We start from the raw sequence: 21,546 nt of genomic DNA, 5'->3' as shown, positions 1-21,546 counted from the left end.
GCAAAGTTGCTTTATTTCTTAGTTTTTTCATTCAGCCACAACTCTGACTTAGGGTTTTCTTCCCTTTTTGCGCAAGGACTGTCCCTCACCTGAGAACGTAATAAATCTGCTCCCAATCTCAATTTCAATTCTCTTGACTTGTGGACAGAGTTTTCCAATTTTAAAGACATAGGACTCCTTTTACGAAGGTGCGCTAAGCGTTTTAGCGCATGCACTGGATTAGCGCGCGCTAGATGAAAATCTACCGCCTGCTCAAAAGGAGGTGGTAGCGGCTAGCATGCGTGGCAATTTAGCACGTGCAATTCCGCGCGTTAAGGCCCTAACGCGCCTTCGTAAAAGGAGCCCATAGTTAGGGATTCCTCGTGGAATATTTCCAGGTTTGATTGGTGAGGGATTGGGATCAACCCCTTTCTTCTTCCCATCCAATCGATTGCCAGAGTCTGAAAACACCCGGAAATCTAGATCAGCTGTATAATCACTATGATCTGCTTCGGCGTCTGACGTTTCCTCATGTTGTGAGTTCTTTTCTGGCTCTTTGTAACCCAGTAGTGGATCAAAATCTACGTTCATGCCATACGCTTTATCTGGCTTGGCCCCCATCACTCAAAGTTCATAGATCTTTTCATTGTAATTGATTGCAATGACATCACCGGTGGTTAGACAGGCAAAGTTTCTCAGAGCATTTTCTAATACTCCTTTAGGACTGGTGATGTCCAAGAAATCAGGGCTCTTTATTATTTACTTTATACTAAATTGTATTTAAATACAGAGTGCTCTAATTTTGTTTTAATTTTTGTCTGTTTTTTATTATAGTGCACTTGCCGCTTTTCTTTCACACATGCTTACTCATACACAGATACATGCTTAATTGTACTGCTTACACTTTCTTTTATTTTAATTTTTTACGTTTTACAACATTTTATATAATTAACCATGAAATTCATACTGCATAGAACTCAACATCAGCAAAGTTTTCTTATTTGTGATACAAATCCCCTCCCCCCCCCAATGTAGCCTCCTCCACCATTTCCCCTGCCTCGATCCTGCCTGAATATTAATTTTCTGTTTTGGTCATATTGTTGGCATACTTTTATGTGTGATGTAATTTTATGAGTCACTCTTCACTCGTAAATGAGTATTCTGTGAGAATTAATGGTCACTGGGAAGCATTCCCTAGACATGCGGGCTTGTATTCCTCACATTTGTAATGCAATTAAAACAGAAGTTCAGAATAAAGCTAGTGTCTACACGGCCACTTGTGGTTACATGATTTACGCTGGCAGTCACTATCCCCTTCAGATGGTGACTGAATCGCGCACTGAAATTGTTTATTCTTTTCTTTCTCCCATGTAACCTACACTATTTTAAACAAAGTTCTTTTCTAAGATTTTTATTGTGAACCGCCCTGCTGGTTATGCGAAGGGTGGTATATGTTTTTTTAAAACATTAAACACAAACTACGGGATGCATTAAGTTATCACTTGGGCCATCAACATGTGTTGTAGCTGAGGCTGATGCATGTTAGGATCCTTGTTAAATGCTGCAGTAGGGGGTAGGTGACACTTGGAGCACTGAAAGCTTGTTCAAGTAATGCCAGTTTACTGAATGACTCAGCAGGAGCAGTCAGAGAGACAGCCAGAGAGGCATGTGCAACTTGCCCATGCCAAATTAAAGAATGTTTTTCAAGGGTAAACACTGCTACCATACAGACTGACACAACAACCCATGCCGCTCAAATATTTGTTTAGTATTTCAATTTATAAACACTCCAGCTCATATATTTGATGGGCAGTTCATAAATCACAATATCAGATAAATAAATGGAACATTAGAATGGTGGAATCATTATTTATGCTGGGTTTTACTAAACCGCGAAAGAACTTCTTATCGCAGGCCGGCGAGGTAAATACTCCGACGATCATAGGAATTGAATGAGCATCAGAGCATTTACCTCACCGGCCTGCAGTAAGAAGCTCTTCCGTTGTTTAGTAAAAGGAGCCCTTAATGAGGTTCCTATTGTCGTCATTTTCCTTTCATTTCATGTATGGAGACAGGAGATGCATGTGCCTTTTTTAAAAATTCTTTATTGATTTTCAATTCGAGTACAAAGTGCAATAAATTTTACATACAATTAATATCATGAACAGCACTAGATTCGATCAAAGAATAATACAAAATTTATTTCCCACCCTACCTGGATGTGTGTGCAAATCAAATAGGAAATAAAGGCATTATACAACTAGTCAGAGTTAACAAAATTCATAAATGTTATTTTAAATAGTTTATTATGACCCAATATTTCTGAATTCATTTTTTCATATCTATAACATAGACATAAGGTTTCCTACCCAAAAGGAAAAATTAAGCCTGTCCCAGTTTTTCCAATTTTTGGTAATCATTTGCATGGCAATCCCTGTCATAATGATATAAAGTCTGCTTTTATATCTATCTAATGGAGGTTTAGTTTTCAACAATGTCCCACAGATACCACATCATAGGACAATGGAATCGATGCTTCCAGTATCATATTAATTTGTCCCCTTATTGATTTCCAGAAATTGAGTATCATGGGACAATAAAACAACAAATGATCCAGTGTCCCTACATCAAGGTGACAGTGCCAGCATCTATTAGACTGAACTATCCAACTTTTGCAAACGAACTGAGGTCCAAAAAACTCTATGGGCTCCTTTTACAAAGCCGCGCTAGCGGTTTTAGCGCACGCACTGGATTAGCACGTGCTTTAGCGTGCACTAGCCGAAAATCTACCGCCTGCTCAAAAGGAGGCCATAGCGGCTAGCGCGCATGGCAATTTAGCATGCATTAAGGCCCTAGCGCAGCTTTGTAAAACGAGCCATGTTTGTCTCATAGATGCTGATGCTGTACATCTCATCCTCCAAGTCTACATCCGTGGCCCTTGAGTAGCAAAATGTGTCTTATTGACAAAATGTTTACATGTATGACTCTTCTTGGAAACATGTGAATGTATTCATATTACTTTGGATCGGCTGCATTAGTCTTATAGATCTGATCTAATGATGGCTCTGAGATATTTTGAAAGGGCAAGACAATCAAATCTTAATAAATAAATATACAACTGAAATATATGCTGCATAAAGAAATTTCTTAACCAGATACTTTAAAGTTAAAAAAATTAAGTGTGTGTCTTATAAAGGCACACATTCAATATTCCCGCTGGACAGTTATCAAAAATGTCTCTGTCTTATATCCCTGAAGACCTCAGTGACACCACTCAAAACTCATAGGGGGAAATTCTGTTTAGGATGCCTGTTTCTGCAGTTGACTAAGAAGCGGCTGAGAATCACACACCGACATCCTATACAGAATTGCGTCTCCCCTAAGGGATAGATGCCCAACCCTGCCTAACCGGCCCGATTCTCTAACCGGTGGCCTGCAGCTGCGTTGTTGGACACATCGAAGGTAAACTGAACTTCACTTCAGGGGTCTGCTGTCGGTGGCGCCTGGCTTTGCCTGTCCGGTCTTCATTGGCATGGTTCCTGCTCCTGCTTCTTTGGTGGCAGCCAGTTGACCTAATTCTGCAGACTGAACTTACTATCAAGCCGCCTCAGAGACTTTTCTATCTTTTAAATGTTTTATTTTATTTTTGATTTTTTTATCTTCTTTCATATTTTCTATTTCTTTGATTTTTGATCTTGGAAATGTATTACATATTTTTAATTTAATCAGGTACTTTAGATAGATTGTGAGCTTTCGGGACAGATAGGGTAGTTTTTCTCAAGTACCTAATTTCATTTTAATTTGATACATTGTAAACCGCTTAGGGCCAGTAAAATGCAGAAGCGGTATATCAAATCTTAAATAAACATAAACATATCACAACTGATCCCTTCCCATCAACTGATTGTGGCAAGGGAATCCCCCTGCAGTGACCAGCTGAGCGGCTGCAGCAGGGAACCCTTCACCCCAAGAACTTGGCCAGCAGGAGGAATGCCCAATTCTTCCCACTGCAACCCCGAACCCCCACCCACCACTGTCCAAAGAAGGAGGGATGCCCAATCCCACACCTGAACTACACCTTGAAGTCTCCTGGCAGGAAGGATTCTGGGATGCACTGGGGAGGGGTCTAAGGCTCTGATTGGCCCCAGCATCACTTCACCCCCTACCCCCACCCAGTACCTCATTATAAAATGCCAGCAGGGAGCAGGCTCTCTTGCTATTTGTATCAGCTGAGCCTTCCTTCTGACATCTCTTCCTGGTACAATGAGCAATAAGTGATATCAGAGGAGAGATAAGGCAGGCGCAAGCAGTGGGTAGGAGAATCTTCTTGTTGCCAGCAAATATTTGAAGAGGTAAGAGGGGAGTGTATTTCTGAGACCCCTCCCATCACTGGGGGGGGTAGAGAAGAGGTGCCCAGGGTGTTCTGCCCCTACACCAGCCTACCCCCCTTACTATGCTACAGCAAGAATAAGCCATATACAAATTTTTGACAATTTTACCTGTGAAAGAAGAGCTGCTTCATCTGATCCTTTCCCTAGAGGCATTTTTTGCTGAATAAATTTTGTGGCTGCCTATAAAAGCAAGAAAGGTATGGCATTGACCTGTATATGTATACATATACACTGTATATAACCAGGACCAGCCTTTGAAGCAGCTAATGTGAAACATGGTCCATGTTGGCCAAATGGTCCTGGCTTGGTGTTTCGAATAATTGAAAAGTTCCAAAAAATAAATGAAGGATACTTTAAATTATTGAGCATAATGAAGACTTATGAAGATAAAAGGTGAGCCATGAGTATTCATTTGTTCATGTAAAAAAGTCACCTCTGAGATCTCGGATTACTATTCTGCTATAATTAAATTATTGTGGTGTTGAGTGTCTTTTTGCAACATTTGAGTTATTGTATGCTCCCACTGAGAAATTTTGATCTTATCAAAGTAATAATAATATAACAGCTCTAGGGCACAAAAGCACTGCATAATTATTAGAAGTACCAGATCATTTTTATATTTTTCTGGATTCATATTTTCTCCAAGTGAGGACTGTGAGGAATTGCAAAGGGACTTAAACAAACTAAGGGAATGGGCGACAAAATGGCAAATGAAGTTCAACGTTGAGAAATGTAAAGTATTGCATGTGGGAAGCAGAAACCCGAGGTACAACTATACGATGGGAGGGATGTTATTGAATGAGAGTACCCAAGAGAGGGACTTGGGGGTAATGGTGGACAGGTCAATGAAGCCGACGGCACAGTGCGCAGCGGCCGCTAAGAGAGCGAATAGAATGCTAGGTATAATCAAGAAGGGTATTACAACCAGGACGAAAGAAGTTATTCTGCCGCTGTATCGGGCGATGGTGCGCCCACACCTGGAATACTGCATCCAGTTTTGGTCACCATACCTTAAGAAAGATATGGCGTTACTCGAGAGAGTTCAGAGAAGAGCGACACATCTGATAAAAGGGATGGAAAACCTTTCATACGCTGAGAGATTGGAGAAACTGGGTCTCTTTTCCCTGGAGAAGAGGAGACTTAGAGGGGATATGATAGAGACTTATAAGATCATGAGGGGCATAGAGAGAGTAGAGAGGGACAGATTCTTCAAACTTTCAAAAAATAAAAGAACAAGAGGGTATTCGGAAAAGTTGAAAGGGGACAGATTCAGTACAAATGCCAGGAAGTTCTTCTTTACCCAACGTGTGGTGGACACTTGGAATGCGCTTCCAGAGCATGTTATAGGGCAGAATACAATACTGGGATTTAAGAGAGGATTGGATATTTTCCTGCTGGAAAAGGGAATAGAAGGGTATAAACAGAGGATTACTGCTCAGGTCCTGGACCTGTTGGGCCGCCGCGTGAGCGGACTGCTGGGCAAGATGGACCTCAGGTCTGACCCAGCAGAGGCATTGCTTATGTTCTTATGTTCTAGAGGGAAGTTAGTGGACATACCACAAATGAGGGCCTGCAAGTGACTCCAAATTAGAGGATGGAAATGTTCCCAGTGAATTTGCAGAGAAGCCAACTACTGCTGTTAATTCTCATCCTTTTGTCTTTTTGAACTGTGCCAGTTGGATTTGTTAATTGCATTCTTGCACTTGAGTCTGGAACACCTTCTTTATGGAGACACACCAAATAAAAGTTGCATTTAAGAAATTTTCCCCCAGACTGGACTTTCTTTACAGTATAGAGCAGTGAAAATCATGCAGTCAAGGACTTGGAGCTGAGGCCTTCCCTTCTCACTAGATTTTTTTTTTTTTTTTAAAGCTTTCACAAATTCTTAATGCACTCTCTGAGGGGTGGCATGCCAAATTCCACTTCCAGCTGTGATCAGTATGAAAACCAGTTAGAATAAAAAAAAATAAATAAATAAAAATGAACTTCACTACGCTTTTGTTTCCAATCTAATTCAACTGAATAAAGACCTTCATATTGTGAATGAGCATCCTGTTTTACTAAATTCATCTATAATTATGGTTTTTTTAATCTTACAAGTTTTTAATCATATAGGTTATGAAGTATGAACTTCTTATTGAAGAACGAATCTCCTCTGAAAAGAACTGGTTTGCTGTTAAAACGCCTCCTATGATAGTGCTAGGACTGCTCTATAACTTTCAAATACTGAGTAGTGGTTTTTCTATTACAATGACCAAATTTCTGGCTATGCTGAATGCATCTCCCATCACTGTGAAAGGCCCTCTAGAGCAGTGTTCTTCAACCACCAGTCTGCGGACCGATGTTGGTCCGCAAAAATTTTTTGCCGGTCCGTGAAGGATTCGGGTCTTCACAAACTGCACACTAGGCAGGAAAAGAGGCTGCGGTGCTGCCGTCAGCTGACTTGCAACTTCCTGTTGCTGTCGCGTATGCCGGGACTGCTGTCTCCTGCCTTCGCTGGGTCTCCTACCTCCTGCCGCGTGTGTCTCCGCACTTCCAGACCAGCAGCCGCAGCTCTGTGTGCTTTTAACTTAGGCACACAGTTGCCCTTAAGAAGTAGTTTAGTCGCAGTTTCATGAGGCAACCTCGGGGTCTTTGCTAGGCCGGCCCGCTTCGATGATGTGATATGGGCCGGCCTACCAAAGGCCACGAGGTTGCCTCATGAAACCACGGATAAATTACTGCTTAAGGGCAACTGTGTGCCGAAGTTAAAAGCCGCTAGGCTAAAGAAAGGAAACATTTGCTGGAGAGAGGAGGAGGGGAGGGAAGGGAGAAGTGGTACTTATGTTCTTATGTTCTTATGTTCCTGGACAGGGGAAGACGGAGGGGAAGGGGTACTGCTGGACAGTTGTGCATGCTTTGTGTGCGTATGTGTCCCATGCCTACGGTCAGATTGCAGCTGTTAGAAGTGGGACACATACGCATATAAAACCCGTACAAATGACTCCTATTCAAATTACCAACAACTCCAGACCTACTGGAAAGTTTTGACCATTGAAAGATGGGTGGTCCCTACTGTGCATTACATGAAATGCTCATTTTAATACTAATGAGCTCCTTGTAATGCATTTGCATAGGATTCTCGATGGCTGCTACTGCAATTGATAGAAGCCCAAGAGCCCTTTTGTGCATTGAGGCTGAGCTAACTTACATGTAAGACTGACTACAACCAGTCTTACTTGCACGGCAAACGTTTGAGCATCAGGGCCGGTGGTCTCCTAGAGTAGTGAGCAGCTGTAGTGAAAGCAAAAATATCGGCAATTTTACTGGTAAGGAGGGTAGGTAATTTTCAAACAGCTGATTTACTTAATTAAACAACTGTCCAATAAATGATTTGGGGAACCTGGTATCATTTTCTAGATAGATGGATAATGAGAAACCAAGTTTAGCATTTAAAAATGTGAACTCAATAATATTAATTTCAGTTATCAAAATCTGAGGAGGTACTAAAAGATAACTAAGAGGGGTGCAAGGCTGACTATTTGATTAGATCTGCTTATACCTCTTTGCACTAGTTCTCCCTGCTCTGTAAGATTTCTCCCCTATCTGACATTTGCCAAATGCAAAGGCCCTGCCCCTCCCTCTCTTCACACACAGGTTTTCTGTAACCTATATGATTCATGCAAGGGATAGGATTGCAGCATGGCCTATAGAGCTTGCAAGTCCCATCTGTGTTTAGCTGCATGCAAGTGCTCACCACCTGTATTAGCCAGAACAGAAGTAAATTATAGAATATAATTTATGCATCTATTTGCATGCTCTGCCTATACTCCATCCAAATTCTACCTATGAACATGCCCGCTGCATCAGATCAAAAACATGGTGTATACTTTTCTACTATTCAGTATTCTGTGAGCTCATTTATGTGCATAAGTGACCATTTATACAAATTTGTGTCACCTAAAATTAGGCATTTCCTTATAAAATTAGTCTGATAAAATCTTACTCATTAGCCTTCAATCTCACTCTTTGAGATGGATGGATGGTACATCTTAGCATCTCTGAAAAAGGCTTATAAGATTATCCTAATTGGGAGAAAAAAAGCCTAGGGCTATATTCTATAAACGGCATCCTGATTGTACGTGGCAGTAGGTGTCCTACCTCTATCTAAACAGCCAATCGGGAAGCACGTTTTCTAAAAAAAATCAACCTGAGGCAGGCTGCCTACACTGTAGGTGTCTATCACGGGTGCAGGGAGGTGCTTAGGGACGCTTAAGCTCGCCCAAGGCTGGGCGTGAGTGTGGTTTTGACTGGAAATGGCCTTAGATGAGCTTAAGCAGCCCTAGGGCTGCAATAGGCATCTAAAATGTAGGCCATTGAAATGCTGGCCTACATTTCAATTAGACACAACCACTAAACTGATCACGGGGGCGATCAGCTGAGTGGCCACGGCAGGGAACCCCCAAGCCTCAGTGCAAGTCAGGAGAGATACCCACTCTCTCCCACCACCACCCACAGAAAACCCCACCACCAATCACCACATACATTGTTCGTAGCAGGAGGGATACCCACTCCCTCCTGCCACAAACCATAAACAATCTCCAGCAGGAGGGATGCCCATTCCCTCCTGCCAGCACTCCCCCTCCCCCCCACTGCAACACACAAAACATCCCTGGCAGGAGGGATGCCCACGGGCTTTTGGTAACTGACCAATTGGATTCTTAGGCCACTACCAATGCATCCCAGAATGCACTCGGAAGAAAGCCTAAGACTCCAGTTGGTCCAGGAGCCTAAAGTTCATCCTATGGGAGGGGCATTAGGCGCCTGGGCCAACCAGAGTCCTAGGCCTCCTTCCCAGTGCATCCCAGGATGCACTGTGAAGGGGAAAGCCCACTAGTCTGAAGAGGTGGACCCCCCTCATAGTCCCATAAAACCGGACCCAGTAGTGCACAAGATTAAACCTACTCCAAAGGTGGTGTAAATTTTATGTGTACTGATATTTATAAAATAAAATAGGCCAGGTCTCCCACCATGTTATTCACGGTTTCACCATATTCATGATGTTTTTTAATAGAAAACAGTGAATAACATATGAAAAAGTTATTCATGATTTTTCTGTATTTGCGGGTCTGTTAATCCCCTATCACAGCAAATACAGAGGGATAAGTGTATTTAATTATAAAATCCGCTAAAATGACATCAACCAAGCAAAAGATGCAAGAGACTCCTGCCAAATCAGCAGGAAAGATTAAAAGACTAAAGGAAGATCCACAGATCCCTAGTGGGAGTCCTTTGCCAATGAATGCACTGGATGTAATAGAGGTTATGGAAGAACTGAGAAAAATCAATTTATCATTAATAGAAATGAGGAAAGAAATGAACCTCATGAACAACAAGCTGGATATAGTAAATAATAGAATGGACAAGATGGAGAACAGAATAGAAAAGATACAAAAGATACAAAATGATAATAAAGAAGAAATGCAGGGAAAACTGACGGATCTGGAAAATAGATCTAGAAGAAAGAATATAAGAATATTATTTAAGTAAGAACATAAGAATTGCCACTGCTGATTCAGACCAGTGGTCTATCATGCCCAGCAGTCCGCTCACGCGGCAGCCCTCTGGTCTAAGATCAGCACCCTAACTGAGACTAGCCCTACCAGCGCACGTTCTTGTTCAGCAGAAACTTGTCTAACTTTGTCTTGAATCCTTGGAGGGTGTTTTCCCCTATAACAGCCTCTGGAAGAGCGTTCCAGCTCTCTACCACTCTCTGGGTAAAGAAGAACTTCCTTACATTTGTATGTAATCTATCCCCTTTCAACTTTAGAGAGTGCCCTCTTGTTCTCCCTACCTTGGTGTTATTTTTTTTATGCACTTGATGTAAGTTATAAAAATGAATAAAGAATTTAAAAAAAAGCTGACACTGTGCTGGGAGAATGACTCAGCGATGTTTAAGAATCCACCGGAGTACATGTTTAAATATTGAAGAGCCCATTTACATGGTAGTGTCGGAGAGTGCTAGAAAGCTCACAAAAGACCGCGATAAGCCAATTTGATAATCCGCCACTAAAATGCATGCAGGTTAAACCAGCTGGAACCGGTTTAGTGACCGTGTTAAAGGCAACCTTAAATTTTGAGAATATGGCCCTGAGTCCTAAACGTAAAAGTGGGCACCCAACTTTATAGAATCATAGAGATTGTGGGTCAACATATCAATATATCAACGATCGTACCGAGTCTATAGCGACAATAACCAATGCTCCAGCAGGGTAAACCCATGCGGAGTCCCACAGGGTTCCTCCCCCCATCCCCCACTCTGTTCAACATTTACCTAGCCACATTGGCAAATCTACTGAAAAAATTAAAAATCAAATTTTACATCTACGCCGATGACATCATCATAGTCCTGCCCCTAACAAGCCTGACTCCTGAGATGAAGAATCATCTATCACTAACTCTAAAACAAATCGAAACATGGATGACAGAGTTCAAACTGAAACTCAACCCTGAAAAAAACCAAATTCTTCCTGGCAAGCCCAAATGACAAAATCAAAGATACTACAATAACCCTGAACGGACTGAACTTCCCCATTGTCAATACCATAAAAATCCTGGGAGTGACACTGGACCGCTATCTCACTCTAGATATGCATTCAGAGCTACTGATCAAAAAAGGCTTCTCGATACTATGGAAACTAAGAACCATCAGAAAGTACTTCGACACAACATCATTCCGCTTACTGGTGCAATCCTCCATTTTAAACCTACTCGACTATTGCAATATCATTTCAAGTTTCAAGTTTCAAGTTTATTCAGTTTTTGATGAATCGCCTATTACAGATTCTAGGCGATGTACATATTACAATTTAAATAGAAGAAACTTACAAAAATAATTCAAATTACAATTTACAAAATTAAAAGAACAATCACATGAGGTTAAGGAATGGGGGTAAAAGTTACAATAATTGGGTATAGTTAAAAAAAAGGAAAGAACAATGGGAAGGGTATAATAAGACCAGAGCACCATGTAAGAAAAAAATTTCAAAATAATTAAGAAAAATCGTAGGCATCTTTAAATAAATAGGTCTTTAAATGTGTTTTGAATTTAACAATATCTGGTTCGGATCGAATATACTGTGGTAAAGTATTCCACCATTGAGGGCCCATTACTGTAAAAATATCCAGTCTTCTGGGGTCTCTCAAGAAAACCATTCAAAGTCTCTGAATCATATAAAACTCAGCTGTGCGATTGATTTTCGGCATAAAGAAATGGGATCACATAACCCCCTACTACCAAAAACTCCACTGGTTGCCCCTGGAGGCAAGAGTATTGTTCAAATTCGCCTGCCTCTGTTTCAAATCCATTCTCGGTTTAGCCCCTCTATACCTGGTCTCCCACTTTAAAGTAGACTGCTCCACCAGGCCTACATGCAGAATACGTATGTTTAGCCACCCTACAATAAAAACCTGCCGATACAAAAGATTCCTTGACAGAACGGTTGCCTTCCAAGCAAGTCTGCAGAACGACTGGCTAAGCAGCAGCATCAAGCACTCCTCATCCTACCTCAACTTCAGAAAACTAGTTAAAACCAACCTGTTCAACCGATTTGTGACCAAGGATTCCTAAAGTCTTCACTGCTTACTCCACGCTGTATGACCTGCCCTTCTTATTGTAAACCGCCTCAACCTACTACTTATTGTAAACCCGCCCCTACAATGTAACCTTACTCTGTACAAATATTCATGTACTCAAAGATTTCATTGTTTTTTTTCGCTGAATGTCCAGCTCTTCTTTATTGTAAACCACCTCGAACTACTTTGGCTTTGGCGGTATAATAATAATAAATTATTATTATTACAAAGCTTGTAAATATTATGTGGGTAAAGAAAGACTTTGTTTTCCACTAATTTCAAATTAGCACCTTTCAAAACTACTAACAGGTGTAATCACTACAGGTTCCAAGTTTATTTTGTATTTGATGTACTGCTCATCAATACAGCCATCTGAGCAGTTCACAATCTAATCAGGCACTCTTAAGTATTTTCCCTATTCTGTCCCAGTGGGCTCACTACTATCTGTCTAAAGCAGGGATTTCAAAGTCCAGTCGGGTTTTCAGGATTTCTCCAATGAATATGCATTGAAAACAGTGGATGCACATAGATCTCATGCATAGTCATTGGGGAAATCCTGAAAACCCGACTGGATTGCAACCCTCAAGGAGGGACTTTGAGACCCCTGGTCTAAAGTGTGGCAACCCACACTAAGAGCTCCTTTTACGAAGCCGCGTTAGCGGTTTTAGCGCATGCAGCTTTTTAGCGCACGCCAAACCCACGCTACGCAGCTAGAACTAACGTCAGCTCAAAGCTGGCGTTAGGGCCTAGCGCGGCCGGCAGTGTAGCGTGTGCTATTACGCGCGTTACACCGCTAACGCAGCTTCGTAAAAGGAGCCCTAAGTTAACAAGGATCATGGTAATACAGGTTAATGCACATGTTAATTGCTGTGGGCTTTATTATATTTAATATGGCTGATTCACTAACCCACTCTTTAATGAAAGGCCTTTACTTTCACTAGAGAAAATGTTTCAAAATAAAAGAACTCTTCTTTAATCCAGTGGGAGACTGACCTTTTAGTTCTGCTAAAGATTGCAGCCGAAGAATCTTTATTCATGTAAACCCTTTGAAGATAATTGTTTAGACTTAAGACAACCCATCTAATCAATTGAGACATGAATCATTTGCTTCTGTAATAGTTATTTACATTTTATATGGATAAATAATCTACAGCAAGACTTGCAAATCTGGGCAGTTGTAATCACTTTGAGAATGTGAGCGCCAGGCTTATGATTTCAGGATGATACATATGTGCTAGAGGGGGAGATGTAGAAAGATAATATAGGAATCATAAATGATGCCTTGTTCCTTCCTTCCTCTCTCTTCCCTGGATTACATATAGTAAAGATTTCAGACATGAAATACCACCAGTCCTCATGTGCAGTGCAGGGAAATCAGCAACGGTTAAGTTGCATTTAGCAGCAGGTACCATATATTAAACAAACAAGAAACATACAGTATAAAGAAATTCTCTTCTGGAAGTCACAACAGAACCAGCAGGGTGCAGCGTCAGATTTGGACCCATTAATGTGTTATGTGATGTTGTGCAATGTTTCCGAGGGCTGTGCTGCGTCCATTTAACACAATCCACCAACTGCAGAATCTGCCCCAAATTCTCTGCTACACGGTAATACCATGATTCATCGTCATTATTCCATTTCCCCCTTACCGCATGACATCAGATCCCACTAAAATGGATTCCTTTTTCTGTCTTTTTCTAAAAATAATTGTTTTGTGTATACTTTGTCTGGACGTAAGTTTTTTAAAGTGATTTTTCTACTTTTTTCATTCTGTCAAAAAAATATGGAAAGTGGATATAAAACAGTGGAAAATTGTTGGTTTAAGGCAGGGGTGTCAAACTCAATCACATTAAGGGCCCAAAATCCAAAACACAGGCTAAGTCGCATGCCGGACCCCGCCCATCTCCGCCCCAGACCCTGCCCCCATAATAGTACTAATTGTAACGCTATTTTTCCATTCATTTTTCATATATACACACACAATATAATCTTATTAACAACACATAATGGTTAACCACAAAATTAAACTACGTACTATATGCTTCTCAACATTCATTCCTACCAGAACACAGATAACCCCTATACAAATACAGGACCAAAAACTAAAAGTGCTAATATATACAAACGAAACCCTAAGATTCAAGACTCTGCATACAGTACAACCCCAGAGAAAAAGAAACAAATGCATTTATTCCTGAACAGTGCAAAATATAGACAGCAGATGAAAATTCTCAAATTTGACACAATTCAATCACTAAATTGAAAATAAAATCATTCCCCCTACCTTTCTTGTCTCCCTCTATGCTGTGCCTCAACTAGGTGCCTCCCTCTTCATGTCTTACCTTCTGGCTGGCTCCCGCCTAGCCGTTTTATGTGGCCCGCGGTGCGATGCACGTTTCCTTTGCCTCCCCCGGTGTTATCTTCTGGCCTGCTCCCTCTACCTCACTGCCGCAGTGTGCACAAAGAGAGAAGGCTTCTGGTTCAGGCACAGGACACAGGTAGGAGCCGCCACTCGCAGCTTTGTGCACTGTAGCAGTGAGGAAGAGGGAGCCGGCTAGAAGATAACACCGGGAGCAGCAATGAAAACACCGCATTGCACTGCATAAAGCGGCCAGGCGGGCCAGATTCAGCCCACGGGCCTTGAGTTTGACACCTGTGGTTTAAGAGGTTGATTCTATAAAGGGCGCCTAACTTAACTGGCAAAATACCCTTAATAGACTCAGTACTTGCTAAAAAAAAATTAATTAATTGGACGATAAGATAGGTGCCTATTGCATAGCACTTACTGGTGCCTAACGTCTAAGTGGGTGTTTCTGTGAGCAGAGTGTGAGTTGCGCAATTCTCCAAAAACTTAGGCACCTGAAATGTAGGCCTTTAAAACTTTCACCTACATTTCAGGCACCCAAGTTTTTACATAGGTGCCACAAGCCGTGATTCTGTAAATGGTGCCTATGTGTGATTGACAGGCGACCAACGCCATATTTTTAAGCACTGGCCGATTTAGGTATCATTTTAGAATCAGCCCCTAAGTGAATAGCCCTCGATGGAGACTCCTCCAACTTTGTTGGTTGGGCTGAGAACTTTTCAGCGGCCCCTCATGTGGATAAGCAGTGCCAGTGAATGTAAAACTTGTTTTAACAATTGGCCCATAGGTTTTTAAGAACCAAGCAACTGTAAGTAATCTCTCCATGCCTGATGCTAGCATAAGTAAAGGCCTGCCTGCATATACCAAAAATATATTTGTAACAGGGAACACAGCCAGCAATTTTTTACTGGCAGAACATAAAACACAATAGTTTTAGGGTGTATCTGAGGATATTCGGGTCCTGTAGTTATGGGCTAAACAGCGCCCCCCCTCAGAAGACAACTGGTAGCCAATAAAGGTTTTTAAGAATTAATGTACTATTGTCCTAACTATGGTAAATCAGTTACCTGTGAATGAAAACAAAACACAGATTTGAGACTCAGGCCGCGCCCCCAGGTGGGACCTAAGGCTCCAGGGCCTATTCTGATTGGCCCACGCGCCTTAGGTCCCACCAGTAGGCGGAGCTTTAGGATGGATGGGCCAATCCGGCCTCATTCCTTCGTTGGCTGCCTGCCGGACAGGCGGGTTTGGCTCCCGTCTGTCCGGCCAACTACTAAAGGTACGGGGCAGGGGGGTGGGGGGGTCGGGGGGGTCGCCAGGGGGATGGCGGGTCGGCTGGGGGGCGGTCGGAGGTTCTTGGGGGGGAGGGGGGTTTGCGTCGAGGGCAGGAGGGCCTGGGATCCCTCCTGCCCGTAATGTAGTGCGGGGTGGGGTTAGGGGGTCGCCGTGGCCAGGAGGGTTTGGGCTCCCTTCTGGCCCAACTACCAAAGGTACGGGGAAGGGGGGTGGGGGGGTCGTGGGGGTCGCCAGGGGGATCGCGGGTGGGCTGGGGGGCGGTCGGAGGTTCTTGGGGGGGAGGGGGGTTTGCGTCGAGGGCAGGAGGGCCTGGGATCCCTCCTGCCCGTAATGTAGTGCGGGGTGGGGTTAGGGGGTCGCCGTGGCCAGGAGGATTTGGGCTCCCTCCTGGCCCGATATTGTTGGGGAGTCGGCGGTCCTTCGGGGGGGGGGGGGAGGGATGTATCGGACGTCGGGGGGGGGCATCAGGCTTTCAGGATGGGGACAGACCTTCAAGGGGGGGACAGTGCACGGAAGTCAGGGGGGGTGAACGGAGAGTCGGGACAGCGCACGGAAAGTCAGGGCGGGCGAAAGGAGCGTCGGGCAGCATGCGCGGTATACCCGTGAGCGCGGTATATCAAAGTTTTTGTGCAAATCATCGTGATTTCTGCGCGCTATATCCGTGTGCGCGTTTTATACGGGTGCGTGTTATTTGCGTGAAAATACGGTAAATCACAACTTATAAGTTCTGTCCAGGAAGTCTCATAAAATCTTCGATTATCCCTGCAGGACAAGTAAGTCTAGGTTGACCCACATCCCGCCCTAACCACTCCTCCAGATATGCCCCTTTTACCTCTGGGCGCACAGCGGCATTCAAAGGACCCTGGATAGGTCCAAAAAATAGATTTGATTATGGCACTTGGATGACCTGTCTTTTAGGTCGTCCAAGTGCCGACTTAGGCGGGATTTTTTTTAGACGTGTTTAGGTTTCAATTATGAGCCCCATACAGTTTCTCTCTCGTAAGAAACATAAAAACATGACTGCAGATAAAGGCCAAATGGTCCATCCAGTCTAAATATCTGCAGCCCCATTATCTCCTTCTCTCCCTAAGACATCCCAAATAACTGTTCCATGCTTTCTTGAATTCAAACACAGTCTTTGTCTCCACCATCTCTACCAGGAGACTATTGCACTCATCTACCACTCTTTCTATAAAACATATCTCCTTATATTACTCCTGAGCTTATCACCATTTAACTTCATCTTATGCCCTCTCATTCTGAAGTTTTTCTTCTTGAAAAAGATTCACTTCGTGTACATTAACGCCACGGAAATATTTTTTCCAGAGTATACATATTGAAATCTATAAGTCTGTCCCCATAGACTTTATAACAAAGACCACTAACCAATTTTGCAGCTGCCCTTAGGATATTCTCCATCCTATTTATATCTTTTGGAAGGGGCAATCTCCAGAATTGCACACAGTATTTCAAATGGGGCCTCTCCAGAGACTTATACAATGACATTATCATCTCCTTTTTCCTACTTGTTATTCCTCTCCTTATGCACCCGAGCATCCTGACTTTGACCGTCACCTTCTCTACCTGTTTTGCCACCTTCAGATCATCAGACACAATCACTCCTAAGTCCCACTCTTTTTTTGCACACAGAAGTACTTCACCCCCTATACCAGGGGTGCCAACACTTTTTTGGCTTGCGAGCTACTTTTAAAATGACCAAGTCAAAATGTTCTACCAACAATAAAATTTAAAAAAACACAAAGCACACTGTACGCAGAGAAAATGTTAATTATCATTTGTATTTGGGGTATTTTTCAGAGGTCAAAGCAGATGACTTTAAAATATGCAATGTATAACATAATAAGCACTTTCAATAATAATTGATGCTGTGATGTCCTATAATTTAATTTTTAATTTAATTTAATTTAATTCTTATATACCACTAATAACCGTGAGGTTTCTAAGCGGTTTACAAAAATGATGCATTAAAAGATACAATAAATAAAAATAAATAAGATAGGTACTTGGAAATTCCCTAACTGTCCCAAAGGCTCACAATCTAACTAAAGTACCTGAAGAAACAATTTATGAAAAGTAAAGATAAAAATATAAAGACAGAGGTAGAGATAGAGATAGAAATGAATATTCCAACAAGATGGCGGCCAGTTAGGTCATCTTCTGTGCTGTCTCCCTTGTCCTGCTTTTATTTTTGTTTTATTTTGCCTTTGTTGATTTTTCTTTTAAATTTCTTTTTTGTTGGTTTTTTGTTCTGTCTCTGCTGTTTTCATTCGGGACTTCCAGTCTCGTTGGTGTTTGCTTCTTTTGAGCTCACCTACCGATTTTCAGTTTGACAGTTGCTCCGATCTGGCAGCTGAGGGAGCCGTTGCCTGATGCCTGAATGGTTCTATGGTGGCGGTTAAGAGTTGAAGAATTGGGTCCTGTTTCTTTTCGTGGTGGATGGGAGAGTTCTGGCTTTCGGCTCCTTGTGTTCATGTCCAGCCACTAGCGGAGAGGAGTGTGGGAGCACTGCTTCGCCCCCTCCCGAACCAGCATAGGACCAGCTCCGTTGAATTCAAGCTGCAACAACGGCGTGCTGAGGGCAGATGAAGGCGGGAGCCAGCCCACGCCGCCACGAAGGGATTACATCGGACCAGCATGCAGGTCGGTCGAGCCAGCTCGACTTCCTCCCCGTTACCAGCAGGGAGAGGAGATTAAATCTTTTTCTCCCTGTTAGGTCGTGGGAGAGGCGGAGCGGTGATAGCACTCCTTTCCTGAGCGGGCTGGCGAAAAGATGTCAGCCCGTTGCTTGAAAGAAATCTTTTTTTTTTTTCCCTGCTAGATCGTGGGAGAGGTGGAGCGGTGCTCACACACCATTCCTGAGCTGACACTCTTCAATATTAATATGAAGATCTACATGCGGTGGAACTGTGACCAGGTGCCCTGCTGGAGAGGAGCTCCCGATACTGCTGCTGGTCTCGGTGAGCCGTTAGCACCTCTTCTTTCAAAGTGTTCTCCCCTGCTGGATCGGGGGAGGGGTGTAACTGTGATCAGGTGCCCTGCTGGAGAGGGGCTCCCGATACTGCTGCTGGTCTCGGTGAGCCGTTAGCACCGCTTCTTTTAAAGTGTTCTGTGATATAAGGACAGCTTAGGCTATTGAATAACTCAAAATGAAGGAAAAAGCCTCAGAAAAGGGCCCTCCCACCTCCCACCGCAGCTCCCGACGATAAAAAACCACTATCGCAGTTTAGTAAAAGGGGGCCATAGTGCAAAATATAGACAGCAGATATAAATTCTCAAAACGGACACATTTTGCTCACTAAATTGAAAATAAAATCATTTTTCCTACCTTTTTGTCTGGTGATTTCATGAGTCTCTAGTTGCACTTCCTTCTTCTGTAAATCCAATATTTCTTTCTTTCTGTCTTTCTTTCTGCCCCCTCCCTTTTCTTTCTGTCTGTCTTTCATTCTCTCTCCCTCTGCCCCCCCCCCCCAAGCCATTGCGCCAATTTCTCCACTTCCATGATTATTTTTCTCCCCCCCAAGCCTTCACACTGATTTCTCCCTGCTTCCCCGAGCCAGGCCTGGCGCGTACAAGCGTTGGGCCCACATGCCTTCACCTCCGACGTCAATTCAGACGTCGGAGAGGAAGTTCCAGGCCAGCCAGGCAGCAATTGGCTGGCCCAGAACTTCCTGTCCGATGTCAGAATTCGGAGGTGAAGCCTTGTGGGTCCAGTACTTGTACGCACCTGGCCTGGCTCGGAGAGGAAGGAAGTAAAGATCGCAAAGGCAACGCGATCGACTCGCGTTACCTTTGCGATCCAATGGTCGATCGCAATCGACCATTTGGGCACCCCTGCCCTATACTATACCATTCTCTTGAATTTTTTACAACAAAAGTGCATGACTGCATTTTTTAGCCTTACATCTTAGTTGCCAATTACTTGACCAGTGGCATAGTAAAGGGGTGTGGGGAGCGGTCCGCCCCAGGTGCCGTCTTGGTGAGGGCACCGGCACCACTGCTCCTCTTTGCCCCCCTGCTCCTTTCCACTCCTCCCCCTGCCGCGCATGCACCTTCACTTCCTCACCCCCCCCCCATCATACCGCTATCTCTTCAGCAGCGCAAGCAGCAACTCCAACCTGCTAGCATCGGCTTTCCCTCTGATGTCACTTCCTGGACTCGCACCTAGAAAGTGACATCAGAGGAAGAGCCAATGCCGATGTAGGCAACGAGTTGGTGATGCTGCTTGCACCCGGAAGTTAAAAGAGCTATGGGTAGGGAATGAGTGTTTGCGCACGCAGCAGGTGGGGTGGGAATGGATCAAGGGGGCAGAGAAGAGGGCAGGGAGGGGCACCTCTCACCCTTACTACGCCACTATACATGACCATTCTTCAAGAATCGCCATTACTGGGTCAGGCCAATGGTTCATCTAGCCCAGTATCCTATTTCCAACAGTGGCCAATCCAGGTCACAAGTACGTGGCTGAAACTGAAATAGTAGCAACATTTTATACTACCAATCTCAAGGCATGTAATGGCTTCCCCCATATCTAGCTCAATAGCAAACTATGGACTTTTCCTCCAGAATCTTGTCCAAAACGTTTTAAACTTTTTGGACCACTATTACCACATCATCTGGCAATGAGTTCCAGAGCTTAACGATTCTTTGAGAGAGAAAATATTTTTTCCTATTTGTTTTAAAAGTATTTTCATGTAGTTTCATTGAGTATTCCCTAGTCGTACTTTTTGAAAGAGTAAAAAATTGATTCACTTTTACCCACTCGATACCATGCAGGATTTTGTAGACCTCAATCATTTTCCCCCTCAGCTGTCTCCTTTCTAAGCTAATGAGCCCTAACCTCTTTATTCTTTCCTCATATGAGAGGAGTTCCTTCCCTTTGTTCATTCTGATTGCTCTTTTAAACTTTTTCCAATTCTGATATATCTTTTTGAGATACAGCAACAAGAACTGAATAATAATAACTTTATTTTTATATACCGCAGTACTACAAATAGTTCAAAGCAGTTTACAAAGGAAGAGACTGCATACAAACAGCGATATTACAAAAAGCATTTAGAAATACATCAGCATGGACATATTAAACTAAACTAAACCTTAGGTTTGTATACCGCGCCATCTCCGCGAGCGTAGAGCTCGGCACGGTTTACAGAGTTAGGATAGAAAGGAATTACAATGAAGGGTTATAGGAGAGGAACTAAGAAGATAGAGAGGGACAAGGGTACCAGAGAGCGGGAGGTGATTAGATTTTTGAAAAGAGCCAAGTTTTCAAGTGTTTGCGGAAGGATTGGAGGGTAGCTTGAATTTCTGAGCGGGGATGTGAGGTGGTTCCAGAGTTCTGTGGTTCTAAAGGGGAGGGATGTTCCAAGTTTTCCTGCGCGGGATATTCCTTTTGTAGAGGGGAATGATAGTTTCAGTTTTTGGGAGGGTCTGGTGGAGTTGGGGTTAATGGGAACATGGGAATAGAATTAGACAAATTTATCATAAAGACAAGTTTTCATTGATTTTCTAAAAGTTTGGTAAGAAAATGCATTTGAGATGAACTCACCTAGGCATTGGTTCCATTTACCAGCTTGAAATGATAGTGATACAGAGGCATTATAATATTCTTGGTCTTATTTACCATCTCTTTCCTAATAATTCCAAGAATCCTGTTTGAATTTTTGGTCACCGCCACCGCAAACTGGGCAGAAGATTTTGCCATAGTGTCTACAATGACATCTAGATCTTTTTCTTGGGTGCTGATTCCTGTGGTGGACCCTAGCATCAGATAACTGTGATTTGGGTTATTATTCCCAAAGTGCATCACTTTGCACTTGTCCACATCAAATTTCATCTACTATTTGGATGCTCAATCCTGCAATTTTTCAATCCACATGTATTTTA

At 43.0% G+C, this 21,546-nt stretch overlaps 1 protein-coding gene and 1 pseudogene across 3 annotated transcripts in view; both read right to left on the bottom strand.

Annotated features, from left to right (window-relative positions):
* Positions 1-21,546, bottom strand: part of LOC117366745 (ephrin type-B receptor 1) — a 908,513-nt gene that overhangs the window by 560,496 nt on the left and 326,471 nt on the right. The gene's annotated exons all lie outside the window — the stretch shown is intronic.
* Positions 49-4,523, bottom strand: LOC117366856 (annotated as a pseudogene).

The sequence above is a fragment of the Geotrypetes seraphini genome, chromosome 9 (genome assembly GCF_902459505.1).
Source record: "Geotrypetes seraphini chromosome 9, aGeoSer1.1, whole genome shotgun sequence".
NCBI classification, from domain to species: Eukaryota; Metazoa; Chordata; class Amphibia; order Gymnophiona; family Dermophiidae; genus Geotrypetes; species Geotrypetes seraphini.
The sequence above is the reverse complement of the archived record's forward strand: the minus strand, read 5'-3'. Positions and strand labels throughout refer to the sequence as shown.